This window comes from Pseudopodoces humilis, chromosome 2 (genome assembly GCF_049639895.1).
Source record: "Pseudopodoces humilis isolate 2021_Gansu_Grassland_sample_001 chromosome 2, ASM4963989v1, whole genome shotgun sequence".
Lineage (NCBI taxonomy): Eukaryota > Metazoa > Chordata > Aves > Passeriformes > Paridae > Pseudopodoces > Pseudopodoces humilis.
In genome coordinates, this window is record NC_142201.1 from 114,881,321 (window position 1) to 114,896,335 (window position 15,015).

The window sequence follows — 15,015 nt, forward strand, 5'->3', positions numbered from 1 at the left end:
ACTGTGATAAATGTAACCTTGGATAAAAATTCATGAAAGAATAAATAAGTATATAACTAGATTTGTAACAATGTAAAAAGTATATAAAATATAGTGTGGCCGAAGAATTTCCCCAAACCCAGCAGTAAGTCAGCCTGAAAGAAAAAGCAGGACACGAACGATTAAGCTAAACAAAGAAAGGAGCCAGGCCGAGATGGCTATCGACTCCACACCTGGGCACCTGGTGCACCTGGGCACCCCTTCCTGCAAACCCTGACTGAAGATGCAAACAGGCCGGACAATAAGTGGAAGCCCAGCCGAGATATCTGTCGACTCCACACCGGACTTGGATACTTCACTCTGAGAGCCCAAACCGAAGATACAATCAAGAAGCACTCAGAACTTTTACATACGAGAGGACTCTGCCCAGTCGTCTATTGATTCAGTTCCACGGTTCCAGGAAATTCATTCAACCAGCCATCTAAACTCTTTGTTGAACAGTAACTGCTCAGAGTTTTGGCCTCAGGACACAAAATCCCTATAAAAACCCCGGACAGTCTACCCTCCTTCGTGGATTTGGGAACACCTATACCTTTGGGTATAGACCCCTGTCCACCCAGCGCTGCACTGTTTATTTTATTGTGGTTTTTCCTCATTGTTTATTTTTATTATAAAAATTGTTTTATAATAAATTGTTTTTTTTATTTAACCCAAATTTGCCTTTGCATTTATAACAGCTTTAAGCCTATGTACCTTGTGAATGCCTCCAGTAGTTTAGTTATTTTCAGATCTTTTTGCTTATTTGACTTGTACTCATGATAGTAAAAAGAGATGGAAAATTTTGTCTGCTTTTAAAGAGGTAAGTTGTAATTCAGGTATCTTTGATTTTTTTTTCCCTTTTATTTCATTGTGGAATTATATGTTTTTTTGTTGTTGTTTTTTGCTAATTCTGCAGAAAGGTGAAAGGTGTATTCAACCAAGGTGAACTGGATGCTTTGGAATACCATTCAAATGTAAGTTGGAAAAAATGTATATTTTGCAAGTAAAAGCAACTTGACTTTGGGCATGTGCAAAAGTGGAGGGCATGGTTGCAAACAAATTCTGTTTTCATAGCTTGTTCCACTGGTGCAAAGAAGGAAAGGGAAAGGAAGGTCAATCTCTCCAATCCTTACATGAATTCATGTTTACAAAGTAGATCTTCTATGTAGATACATGTGAAATTGCATCTGAGACATTACAGAGAGCTGGAAGCTGCATCCACAAAGTAACTTGTACTGCTATAGATAACTGAACATTATGTTGTGATGAGTTGAATATTAGGAAGTGATCGATTTGATATTGGCAGCATAACCCATTCTGAAGATCAGCTCCTCAGCATTTCAGGACACTGTGCTGAGTTACTCAAAGCTTTTGGGACCTTTGAAGAAAATGTGCTTCAAAGTATCTTATTCTGGAATTGAAAAAAAAAAACAACCAACTTTTCTCTAATGTTTTATATTGTCCTACTAAAGGATCATGCATTAATTGGAATTCAAATCTATGTGCTTATGTCAGTGATGTGCTGGTGAAGATACAGCTGATTAACACTGAAGCATAATAGTGAATCGTAGAAATACAATCTGTAGGTAATGTTTGATGTATTTTACTACTTTCCCAAATAGTGATGTGAGCCTGAACTGGGAGCTACACTTGCTTTCTTTCCTTTGGCAAAGATGTTAGTCATATTGGGCTTTATTCTTAAATCTGTTCTGCTTGAACTACATTTAGATGATTATGCTTTTTTCCTTTTACATGGCAGCAATCTTGTAGTAAACATTTGCAGCTTGCTGATACAGTGTAGAGGTCCTGTGATTATTTTTGTGAGTAAGCTGTGCATGTGCAAAATCACCATAAAGGAAAAAACTTTGAAGTTCAGCATGAAGTTCAACATGAGTATGAAAACTTCAGGGCAAAAATAAAATCATTCAACAGTAGAAATAAGGAAAGAAATGAAGTCTTGAAGGCTTGTTTAACTTCAAATGATATTTGGTAAATATGTGGAAAAGACAGAGTTTGGAAAAATCTGTGACCCCAGTTAGCCTCTTCTATCATTCACAGATTGGAAAGTAGTATTGGGTTTTTAGTATATTTGTGTTGTTGAAGGTTATAACTCTGCAAGTCAACCCAGATTATTTTGGCATGTATTTGTTTCTATAGAGTCATTGTCAAGAAACCGAAAGAACCCCAATTTTGTTTCTGCAAGTGAATCTATGAATTTTAGCTATTGAATCCGTTTATGAATTTCAGTCAGTGGCAACAGTACAAAATATGCTAAATTCCTTCAGCAGCCATTTGTTAAAACTCCTGCTTCAATAGCTTGATAGACAGGAGACTTTGTCCACTTTGTCCACCTGTGAGTTAACGCGTGCATGTAAGAGGGTGTCGTTTCTAAAGATATATTCATTAATTCTGTTGAAACAGTATGAACTCCTCTTATCACAAACCCAGGTACTAAAAATTTATGACTCTGTACTCTCTGATATCTAGAGGTGGCACTATTAAATTATTAAAAAAAAAAAATTCTTCCCCGTCACTAATCTGGGAATTGTAATAAAGCATATTTTGTAAAACCCTCTTGTAGTCTTGAAGATTCTGTAATCAGAAGCATTTGAAACCTTTGATAAAGCCACTCTAACTGACAATGGACAAATGGATAAACACACCTCACTGACAATCAAAAGACATAAAGGCTCCATGATTTGGGTATAAAATGGTGTGGGGGGCAAAGATTTGTTTTTGGATAAGCAGTGTTAAAGTGAGAGGTGTGTCTTTAAAGGCCAGGAAAAGTCAATTCCACCCTCTGCCTCAGGAGATGTGCCCTGTGAACCCGGGATGAGTTGCCCCACCTGCAGACCCCTGGTGGGGTGGCAGCCCAGGGTGTTGTGATGTGTTTTGTGCCCCTGGGTTTCTCCTTTGCTCTGTCCCTATTAGACCCTGACCTTAAACTCCAGCCTGGCTCTGTTCCATAAAACCCCCACCCTGCCTCTGCTCTGTATTCTCTGTGTCTGGATTTAAGATGAATTTGTTCCTGTGTTGAATAAATGGTTTCCTGACATTAACCAAGCAGAGACCCGTCTCGTTGAGTCCCATGTTGGTCACCAGAATCCATAACCTCCCTGGACTTGATCCTGCAGCTGCAGAATGCAGCAAAACAGGTCTCTAAATTTTGTGAAGGTGCTGAAGTGAATAACAGTGTATATAGGTCCAGGAATTGTGTCATCCTGGACTGACTAACAGGCTATTTGAGAGGTTTGCCACTTAGAAAAGTTACAAAAATCAAATTCTGATACTTTGATTTACTGATTGTACTTCTGTATTACTGTAAAATGCATAAACTGTTGTTTTATGAAGTGAATTGAAATGTGGAAAATGACTTATTTTTAGATCCCAGTATACATTTCAATTAAAAGTATGTTCATGGGCACAGTGACTTGAAATTAAATTAGAATTTTAAATTAAACTTCAGGTAGTTGCTTTGAAATTTGAAATTCAAATGTTTGGTTGAAACAATGATATTCTACGTCTGTTGTCTGAAATGTTTTATTCAGTAGTTTCACATTCTTTCTTTCTCCAGCCTTCTAATTATTGTAACTTTACCAAAAAATGAAAACCAACAACAGAAGCTAGCGTGGTGTCCTGGTATTGGATTTGATCTATGACTGGCTGCTACTTCCATCTGTCAATTATATCACCCTCAAAAATATTAAAATGCAGAGTGTTTCAGAGATTATGTAAACCAGTGTTAAGATAACACATTTCCTATTAGTCATCTATCATCAAAATATAAAAATGAATCTCAACTATCCACATTTGTAAGAAGAGAAATTAGCATTCTCCTTAATGAAAAGCAAAATTTCTTGCTCTTGTCTATGTTTTCAGAATAGTCCAAAGTTGTCTTCACCCACATCAAAGCCAGTATTTTAGAGAGAGTTATAGACTTCCTTACTTATTTTATGAAGTGGTTCCTCAATAATCTACTAGCAGTAATTAACTTTCAGTAAGGTCATCAAATCAAGTTCTCTTTCACAAGACTTGGAAATAAAATTGTAGGCATCACAATGTATCAATGCAACTTCATCCAAATTTGTTTCTAAATTAAAAGAAAATTGCAAATTTAAAAGACGATATGTAAAATTTCCCAAGCTCCCATGAAAATTGACCTTAATTTCATCCTTTTTCTGGCATCTTCAAATATCTAGATTAAAATCTACCTGAAGAGACTTTCATTAAGAAGCTAATACTGGTTACAAATTAAGAGTGCCTCAGAACCAGCAATAATGCGAAGGAAAGCAGCAAAATATTGAGAAATCACTAGAGAGTAAGGAACTTCAGAAATAACAGTAACTATTTGGTGATATAAACTTGAGAATTTAGAACATGCACCACAAACCTGACAGTGTCTTAAATTAATGAGCAAATATATCTATAAAATAACATATTGCCATTTATTCTTAATAGAGGAGGTTAATATTTTACAGGAAAAGATTAGCAGACTTGACCAGAATTTTTGTTGCTAATCACACGAGGTTTAGACCCTCTCTAGTATAATCACAGAGCAAGCAAAACTTCTTTTTTGCCTAAAAAAGTACTTTTTAAGGGCCCTTGCGTGCTATTACAAAGCACAGCTTCCCATAGCCAAAACCTTCACTTCAAATTGTTATTTCGGTGGGTGGTCCATAAGCCCACTAAGCATTACATCATAGAATAAAAATCACCAAAGCAATTTCAGTCATATAAAAATGAGCTTATGTATCAAAAAAACCCAAACCCTAACTGCATTTTTGCTCAGTATCTTCTCAGATATTTGATCAATTAAATCTTTGAGACAGGATAGGTTTGCTTTTTTGTATAAAAAAGCACTGTGTATGGCACCAGGCAAGAACTGCATCCAGACTTATGAAGGAAATTTCCAGCTGTAAAGCCAGTTCTGTTTACCATTTTTTCACTCCATTACTAACAATTTCAATAACCTTAAAGCCTGTTTAGGCATAACAAAATTAACTTTTTGATTTTAGAGACTTAAAGGACATTTCTTTGAATAACATGTCTTAAAAAAGAAATGGTTTTGCTCAAGCAAAGCACAATTAATGTCAGCTAATTTTTAGTATTTTTTACAAAACTGACATGCTGCTAAATAACAAGTTGGAAGAAGTAAACCATTTAAAAGGCAAATCTGATTTACATGTAGGAAAACTGTTTCTTGTTCACTCATCATCAGAATTACTTAAACTGCAAGTCTCTGTTTTTGTGTGAAATGCTACTGAGAAACAAATAACAAAATGAAGGTTGATTCAAAACTATCCCCATTCTTTTTGTTTGCTTTTTACAAATGAAAAGGATGTCAAGCACCCCCAGAATATTGTTCATGAAAACAGACTCCCACTTTCTGTGCATGAATTTCTGGAGAGGATGTCATTTTCCAAAAACTACTCTTTCCACTACTGTCTTCTGCAGGAGACTTTTGGACAATCATTTTTTATGGTATGAAGCAAGAACAGTACAGTAACCTCACTTGAGTGTCACAGGTAATAGTTCAAATTTGAAGAACATTTTATCTGTTCATTTCTGCTTTTGACAGTTGTCTGTTCAACAAACTCAATCAGCTGAGGACAATATGAGCTGTTTGTACACGGATCTAGCAAGACAAGATAAAAGAAGAATATCTTCTGCAAGTTATATTCATTTCTAAAATGAAAGGGGAGAACACCCAGCTGTAATCTTAATCCTTGAGAGAGGTGAGTGAGATAATAGCTGAGTTTTGCAAGACAGAAAAAATAGAAGTAAACTTTACGATTTCTAATGGTTCCACAGCAGACAGTGAGCTCAGCATAAAGGAGGGTGTGATTGAAACTGCCTAATCACCTTGATTTGTTCATCAGCATTTCTTATCATTAGAAGCACCTCTGACTTCTATTGCTTTTGTTTCTCCAAGAAACAGTTCTGCCAGCTGAGTTGAAGCAGGGGCTGTGGCTGTGGAGCTGAGGTCCTCACACGAAGCACCGATGAAAGCGTTGCTGGTCAGCATCACTGCAGGATGCTGGGCTGCTTCCCTGCGCTGACAGGACACTGCTGGCTCCAGATGTGAGCTGGGTCTTGTTATAGATACATATTATATTGTTGGCTTTTTGCAAATATTAAAAAGAATGCTATGTGTATAAGATTGGAAAATTTTGTTGTATTAATATAGTTTCCTTTATTTCTGTTATTGATGAAACTTAGAAATAGTGGTATAATACATATATGTTGGCCTATGGCATAGTATTAAAACAAAAACTACTTTTGTTTGTATAACCCAAAGACTGAGGAAAAATAGCTAGAGAAGCCCTGCATTTGTAAACTATCTTATCCAGATGAAGACAGCAGTGACCAGAACTCTGGGGGAGGAATTGATTGCATTTCTGTTATCAGGGAATGTACATCTCGATGGCGCCAAGAAGATTGATCTATAGGGAAGGGGACAAGAGAAAACTAAACAAAAGAACACCAAAGATCCTAAGAAGAATGTCTGAATATGTATGAGAATTTATGGATACGAAGTAGGGTTCTGTTTTTAAGGGACAATCCTTTGTTAGTAAGGGGTGCTCTCTTGGCTGAATGCAGAGACACCTGGCTGTATCTGTGTACTTTGTTTTTATCTCCAAATTGTCTTTTTATTAAACTTTTAAATTCTATAAGAAAAATAAGTGAACCTCGTTATTCACAGCGGTCAGCTACTGTTAGTGGTGTTACAGTGTTACTTCTCTGTCAAGGAGAATTTCTGTGTATACTGTACAGAGGTGTAAGAGATAGGGGTAGACAATCAAGATACTTTAAATATTATGTTCTTACAGTTTTTCAAACCCTTAAATGTGGGCACGGAGGAACCCGCCCAGACTGAGATCGTGGCTCTGCCCTGGAGACAAGATACTTCTCTGTAAGAGAGACACAATGTGTCGCTCCCAGGGCTCTTTGAGTTAGATATGTTAAACTGTTGTGCCCCGTTGGTGTTCCCCCCTGCTGTCCCACCCCAATACATGTATCTCGGGCTCCCCCCACCCCTCCCCCAGAAATACCCCGGCTTTTCCCCTGTTCGGGAGATTCGCTGTTGCCAGCTCCCTTCGCTGAAGCTCTGCCTGAATAAAGGTTTGTGCTTAGCGGAACGCTGGACCAGCTTTCTCGTCCCTGCTTCCTGTGTTGCCTGCCCGCCGCCGCTGAGCTGAGCTGGAATCAGTCGACCGACTGAAGCTGCTCGCATGCACTTCGCTCCAGCCCTTCTCAGGGCTGTTTCTCCAGAGAAGTCGCGGTGCTCCGGGCTTTCCGTCACCGCGGCAACTGGCATCCCAGCATGGGGCATTCAAAGGAGCCCTGAAGAAGCATCAGCCCGCAGCTTTAACTGCGAGGCGAGCCGCCGCTCGAGCCGCCGCCCCTCGAAGAAGCCTTTCTTGCGTTTTAGCAAGAGGCGATCCAAGAGGCTGTGACCCGGACCCTCGTCTGACCATCTGGGGCAAGGAAAGCCCCTGAGGACCGGCCAGGTGACCACCCACCCAGCAGCTTTTTTTTCACCCGCCGGCATCTGCTGAAGAGAAATTGTAAGTCCATCCTGTGAAGGGTTTTTTTGGTCTTTTTTCTTTTTTTCTTTTCTTTGCTGTTTTACTGCTGGGTGGGGAGTGAAAAGGGATGGGGAACCAGTCCTCTATATCGAGACTGACCCCTCCTGAGAGGGACTTTTATCTCCAAGTTGTGAATACCCTAAAAGCGGGAAATTTTAAGTTTTCTAAAGGGGATTTAAAAATATTTATTCATTGGGTTTTTAAACATTTTAAGATTAATTCGGATTCTGCTAAATCAGGAATTTTTTGGGATAATGTGGGAAGAAAGTTATATACAGTTCAAGCTAAAGGAGATTTTTCTGTTGAAAAGTTTTTTCCCGTGTTTCAAAATATTATTTTCTCATTGGAAAAAGAGGGAAAAAAAGAAGAGGGAGTTTTGGGTCCCCAGTTAAACCCCCCCACCCTGTCAACCTCTCCAAGTGTCCCCAAACCCTCATCCCTATCTGAGAGCCAGTCGGCTGGTGGACATTGGCCCCGGGCACAGGGCTGCTGCCGTCTCCCTGACACCCTCCTAGCGTCTCTCTACCCGTACCAGGGCGGCACTGGCCATGCCGCTCTGGGTCTTTCCTCTAACCTCTCTCCTATGCCCTCACACCCGGTTGTGTCCCCCCCAGTTCTTAGCGTTAGCACAGATGGCGCTGGCAGTGTGGCCAGCCCTGCCATTCTGTCCCACTCCCACCCCGGTTTTCCCGCCCTCGATGCCCAAAATGGCCACTTTCCCGCCTCTACCCCTTCTCTTCCTGCTGCGTCCTGTTCCTCCTCCCTCCCGCTGCATCATTGGGTGTAACCGTGTCGGGCCCCGCCCCATCCATCGGGAAACCCCTCCCTGTCACGGGCCCTGGTCCCGCCCCTTTGTGCTGGGGCCCCGCCCCCAGCGGCACGCCCGCTCCAGGGTCCCAAAACCCCGGGACCATGAATCACAGAAGGGCCAGCTCTAGGCACCCGAGCCGGCCCCGTGCTGTCACCAAGTGCCCCCCATCTCCACTAGGGGATGAGAGCAGTGACTCTTCTTATTCAGATTCTGAGTATGAAGACCACTAGGATGAGGTGCAGAGGGAAGCCACACGAGCGGAGAACTCAGCTCTGTCCTGGAAAATACTTGCCTATCCTGTAATAATGAGGAGAGACAGGACAGGGGCACAAGTCGCTGCATGGGAATCCCTTCACTATAGGGAACTGCAAGAACTTTGCAAAGCTGCTGAAGAACATGGCAGAGGTTCACATTTTTTTAAACACTTCCTAGAAGCCTCCTTCTCTGCCCACGTCATGGTCCCGCATGACATCAAGAATATTATGAACTGCCTTCTCTCCCCAGCAGAGTACATGTTATGGGAGAGGCAGTGGAAAAAATATTTAAAGCAATTGACAGATGTTTATGCTACAGATGCCAACCAACCAAATTTAACTTTGGAGCAATTAGAAGGAGAAGGTGATTTCCAAAAGCCCCGAGATCAGGCCCGGGATCTGCCTGAAGCAGCCTTACAGGATATTGCCAATGCTGCCAAGATATCTCTTTTTACCACCCCTGAAGACAAAGTGCCAATGCAGTGCTTCACCAATATTAATCAAGGGGCAAGCGAGTCTTTTATTAACTATATTGATAAGTTAAAGGTGGCCTTTGAAAAGCAAATAGAGAGCCCTCAGGCGCAAAAGGAATTATTAGTAAAAATAGCAATGGCCAATGCTAATCCGGAGTGCAAAGCAGTTTTGCGAGCCCTCCCACTGGACCCCGAACCAACCATAGATCAGATGGTTGAAGCCTGCACCAAACACTCCTCTGCCTCAAGTGAGAATACAGTGGCACTTGCAGTGGCTAAGGGAGTGGCAGAGGGGATATCTGGAGCTTATGCTACAGACCCCAACACAAATCGCTGTTTTAATTGTGGCAAGCCTGGACATTTCTTCAAGGACTGTCCAGAGAGACATTTTTCATAACCACCTGCCCACCAACGGTTACCCAGACCAAATTGGTGTTCGGGAAACTTCAGGCAGAGCGCGGAACGGCCCCACGCTTCGACATCAAATCAAATGCCGCCCCGCTCCACCCCTCCTGCCAAACCCACCACCCTGCCTCCACGGGGACCCCAATATCAAGCCCAGCAGGTGGAGCGCTTCAGATGGGAACCCGGCGTCAACTGGTAACTAGACTCTCTTTACATATGGAGGGTGACTGTATTTACAAAATCCACACAGGGAAACGTGGACCACCAGGCAGTCCCTCCAACATCTTAATACTTGGGGATCCAACCAACTCTCCAGGACAAATTCATACCATTCCTGAAGTTCAAACTATATACCCTGGAGATGAGATTTCCATCTCCCTGACTTGCATAGACCCTCCTTATTATTTAAAGGAACAGACTCCCATGGCACAGGCCTTTTTGCTTCCCAGTGACTGTCCAGAACAGGTTCCCCTCAACCCCAGCACTATGTGGACTCAGGTTATGGGCTCCTGCAAACCCATCATGGACTGCAGCCTATTTTGTTACGGGGAAAGGTTTCAGCGCCCAGGCATGTTAGACACGGGGGCAGACGTCACCATCATTGCTGGCTCCGAGTGGCCAGACAATTGGGAGTTACAAGTTGTGGCAGGCACGATTTCAGGAATTGAAGGGATGACAGCTTCCATGAGGAGCAAGAGGAATGTTGTCATTGAAGGACCCGAGGGGAAAATGGCAACAATCAGGCCATTTGTGGTGAGAGCACCAATCACCCTCTGGGGACGGGATCTCCTGTCCCAATGGGGAGCTTCTCTGCGGATTCCCAGCAGGGATTTTTAGTGGGGGTCACTGAGAAGCGCGCCACGCCTACCATCTCCCAACTCACCTGGAAACAGCACCATCCAGTGTGGGTTGATCAGTGGCCCCTATATGAGACCAAACTGCATGCACTGGAAGCCCTCGTGGAGGAGCAGCTTGCCAAGGGCCACATCACTGAGTCCAACAGCCCTTGGAACTCCCCTGTCTTTGTCCTACGCAAACCAGGCAAGGACAGGTGGAGACTCCTTCATGACCTCCGAAAGATCAACGAGGTCATTGAGGACATGGGACCCCTCCAGCCTGGCATGCCCTCCCCTTCAATGCTCCGTTGGGACTGGAAGCTGGCTGTCATTGACATCAAGGACTGTTTTTTCAACATACCCCTCCACCCTCGGGACGCCCCCAGATTTGCATTCTTGGTTCCCTCTCCAAACAGACAAGCACCTTTAAAAAGATACCATTGGCTAGTCCTTCCCCAAGGGATGAAAAATTCTCCTACCATCTGCCAATGGTATGTGGCCCACATCCTGTCACCTGTGAGGACCCTCTTCCCAGATCTCCACTACACGGATGACATCCTGGTTTGTGCTGCTGACGATGACTATCTGCACCAGACTTTACAAAAAACTATCCAGACAATTGAGGACACTGGATTTGAGATCCGTGAAGATAAGATCCAGCACACCTGCCCTTGGACCTACCTAGGACTCCGGATCTGCAAGCGGACCATCGTACCCCAGCAGCTGACCATCAGAGATGACCCCAAAACCCTGTGGGACTTACATCAGCTCTGCGGGTCCATCAGCTGGATACGCCCTCTGCTTGGGGTAACAACAGAAGTCCTTGCACCCCTCTTCAACCTGCTCTGTGGCAGCGAGGACCTCGACTCACCGTGCGCCCTCACGCCGGAGGCCTGGGAATCCATCACCAAAGTCCAGGAGGCCCTGTCTTCATGGCAAGCCCACCGCTACGAGCCCAGCCTGCACTTCCAACTGGTTATCCTGGGTAAGGCCCCACGCTTACACGCTTACACGCGCTCATTTTTCAATGGGACTCGGCATTGAAGGATCCTCTCCTTATCATCGAGTGGATCTTTACACATAACCAGCCCACTAAGGCCATTACCACTCCGCAGGAAATCATGGCTGAACTCATTAAAAGAGCTAGAGTCCATCTCCACACTCTTGCAGCCTGTGAGTTCACATGCATCTTCCTCCCATTGGCAACTGGAAGTTTGGAGCCTTTGCTCCAAACCAATGAGAGCCTTCAGTTCGCTCTTGATAGCTATTCAGGCCAAATTTCTATACACCCACCTAGCCACAGGCTTTTCAAAACCACATTTAATTTGGTCCACAAATCATTACAGAGCAAAACACAGCTCCAGGCCCTGATGGTTTTCACAGATGGCTCGGGGAAATCCCACAAGTCAGTCATGACTTGGAAGGACCCCAGGACACAGAAATGGGAGTCTGATGTCCAAGTGGTTGAGGGATCACCACAGATTGCTGAATTAGCAGCCGTCGTCAGAGCTTTTGAGAAATTCCAGGAACCTTTCAATCTGGTGACTGATTCGGCTTATGTGGCTGGAATAGCTATGAGAGCAGAACATGCATTTCTAAAAGCGGTCTCTAACGCAAATTTATACAAATTGCTTTCTGAATTAGTATATCTTCCACAGAAAGCAACCTTACTATGTCATGCATGTGAGGGCACATACTGACTTCCTAGGTGCCATTGCCGAAGGAAACAGGAGGGCAGACGCCTTAGCCATGCCTGCTGGAGCAGCCAATGTCCCTGACATTTTCGCACAAGCAAAATTGTCCCACCAGTTCTTCCACCAAAACGTGCCTGCATTGATGAGAATGTTCAGACTACCCAGAGACCAGGCTAGAGCAATAGTTGCCACATGTCCCAATTGTCAATCTTTACAAATACCGGTCGTTAACTCTGGGGTTAACCCCCAAGGACTTAACAGCTGCCAGATATGGCAAACCGATGTCACTCCCATCTTGTCCTTCAGGAGAGTTAAATATGTACACGTTTCAGTGGACACCTTCTCTGGTGCAGTGTTTGCCTCAGCCCATGCAGGAGAAAATGCCAAGCACATCATCCAACATTTTCTCCTTGCTTTTGCTACCCTGGAAGTCCCAGAACAAATTAAAACAGACAATGGACCTGCTTACACCTCTCACAAATTAAGAGACTTTTTCAATGAGTGGGGGGTGAAACACACCACGGGCATTCCTTATTCTCCTACAGGGCAATCAATAGTAGAGAGAACACATCAAAACCTGAAAGAGTCCTTGATCACCAGCAGGGAGGAACAGAGATCATTCCTCCCATTGAGAGGCTCTGTAAGGCTCTATATGTCATGAACTTTCTAAATTGCTCATCTACAGAGCCTGACCCCCTGTAATTCGGCACTTCTCTAATTCAACTCATGCCAAACTCACAGAGAAGCCGCCAGTGCTGAACAAGGATCCTGAATCACAACTGACATCAGGATCTTTCCCATTGATTACCTGGGGGAGAGGGTATGCGTGTGTGTCCACACCATCAGGACCTAAGTGGCTCCCAGGGAAAAATGTAAAACCTTATTTAGGCCCTACAAACCCTGCACCAGATTCAGAACTTTCAAAGTCTCCTGAGACCCACACAGGTCCAGAAAAACAGCAGCCCACTGCAGCCTGGAAACGGAGACGTCGTCGGAGTCCACCGAACCAACCTGCCACCAGACCAACAACCAGACAGAGGCCAAACCGTCCTGCTACCAGGGCCACAACGAGACGACTGCCAACGTCACGCCTGACACCGTGACAGTACACAAGTCTTCTTAACTCACTCCCCCTTCCCCTTCTCGCCCTCGTTGCCTAGCCCAAATTGCCAGTTTACACCAAAGTGCACCTCTGTGCTGCTGCTGATGTCGGGTCAGGTGTCCCCAATACACAGAATAACCTTGCTTATAATTGTTTTTTTTTGTTTTTTTTTTAAAGAGGGGGGAGACGGGAGAGGAAGGGGAAAAAGAAAATAGCTCCCCCCCCCCTCCAAAAATCAGAGCTAATCTTTTATGTCCTGTTATAGAAAATGGAGAGCAAAACCATCCTTGAGTTCCTGATGTTCCTGATTATCTGGATGCTCCTGAAAACATCAGCTGTAGAGGCCTGGCTAGTAGCACAGCCCCAGGAGAACGTGTGGATCACCCTCGCAAAGATGCTTCAACAAGAACACATGTGCTTGTCCATGGGCAGTGCCACCAACCCTCTAGACCTTTTGCTCCTGGTCCATGGACACGGCTGCGAGAAATTTAACAGACTGTGCTGCTTTGACCTCTCCAGCCCCAGTGAAGGCATCCACGCCCGCATTCAGAGACCCCAATACGCGGTCGAGGAACTCCAGACTGAAAAGGAGCCCCAGTGGCTTGAGGACCTTTTTGGGAGCTAAGGGCTCAAAGGATGGGTTGCCTCCGTCCTCAAGAACATTTTTTGGGTTTTCTTGATTGTTATTATCTTCCTAAGTATGTTTTCATGTTTTAAGAAGCTATTAGCTAACTCTCTAGGAGATGCCTTTTTAATAAGTAAAGAAGGGGGAGTTGTGGGCACGGAGGAGCCAGCAGAGCCCGAGATCCTCGCTCTGCCCTGGAGACAAGATACTTCTCTGTAAGAGAGACACAATGTGTCACTCCCAAAGGTCTTTGAGTTAGATATGTTAAACTGTTGTGCCCCATTGGTGTTCCCCCCTGTTGTCCCACCCTGATACAAGTATCTCAGGCTCCCCCTGCCCCTCTCCTTCCCCAGAAATATCCCGGCTTTTCCCCTGTTTGGGGGATTAGCTGTTGCTAGCTCCCTTCGCCAAAGCTCTGCCTGAATAAAGGTTTGTGCTTAGCGGAACGCTGGACCAGCTTTCTCGTCCCTGCTTCCTGTGTTGCCTGCCCGCCGCCGCTGAGCTGAGCTGAAATCACCGACTGCCCGAAGTTGCTCGCACACGCTTCGGCCCAGCCCTTTTCAGGGCTGCCTCTAGAGAAGTCATGGTGCTCCGGGCTTTCTGTCGCCGCGGCAATTCACTTTAAAGTTATTGATCCTTTTTCTCTCACTGCAAGATTTGGGAGGAAATAATTTTGACCAGTGTTTCCATTTTCACAGACCATGGAGAGGACCCAAAAATCTCCCAGGATGGGGTCTGGAGGCCTCATCACATATGCAGAAGGTAGAGGCTGAGGGCCCTGGGCTGTGCAGCTGAAAGGCCCTGCCAGAGGCAACTTGTGCAGCCCTTTGGCTATGGCTGCTGGCCCTGGGCCTGAGGCCAGCAGGGGACAAGTGACCCTGGCAGCCCTGGGGCCTCATTGCCTCCTTGTCCCTGCTCAGCAGCCTGGCAGGGGCCGCCCCATGGTGCTGCCCTTGGCATTGCACATCCCCACATGCCAGTGCCCCGGGAAGAGCCCTGAGCAATGAGGGAGGGACAGCATCTGCCTTGCCAGGGGCTGGGGCTCAGCCCTTGGCCCTTGGCATTCCTGAAACACATCCAGCTTTGCTCAGCACCAGAGACATCTTTCCCTTGCTTGTCCCCAGCTGGCATCAGGGCCTCCAGTCTTCTGCTCTACCTGGAACCTGGGGATGCTTTCTCACTCGTGTCTCTCATTTCAACTACAAGAA

At 44.7% G+C, this 15,015-nt stretch overlaps 1 long non-coding RNA gene across 2 annotated transcripts; it reads left to right on the plus strand.

Annotated features, from left to right (window-relative positions):
• Nucleotides 1-945: 945 nt before the first annotated feature.
• On the plus strand, nt 946-6,261 carry LOC148184970 (uncharacterized). 2 transcript variants are annotated; one of them, XR_015771829.1, is made up of 3 exons: nt 946-992; nt 5,597-5,753; nt 5,951-6,261. It is a non-coding gene; the product is annotated as an uncharacterized LOC148184970 (long non-coding RNA). The 2 variants fall into 2 exon arrangements; XR_015771828.1 differs by lacking the exon at nt 946-992 and adding an exon at nt 5,148-5,499.
• The last annotated feature ends 8,754 nt before the right edge of the window (nt 6,262-15,015 follow it).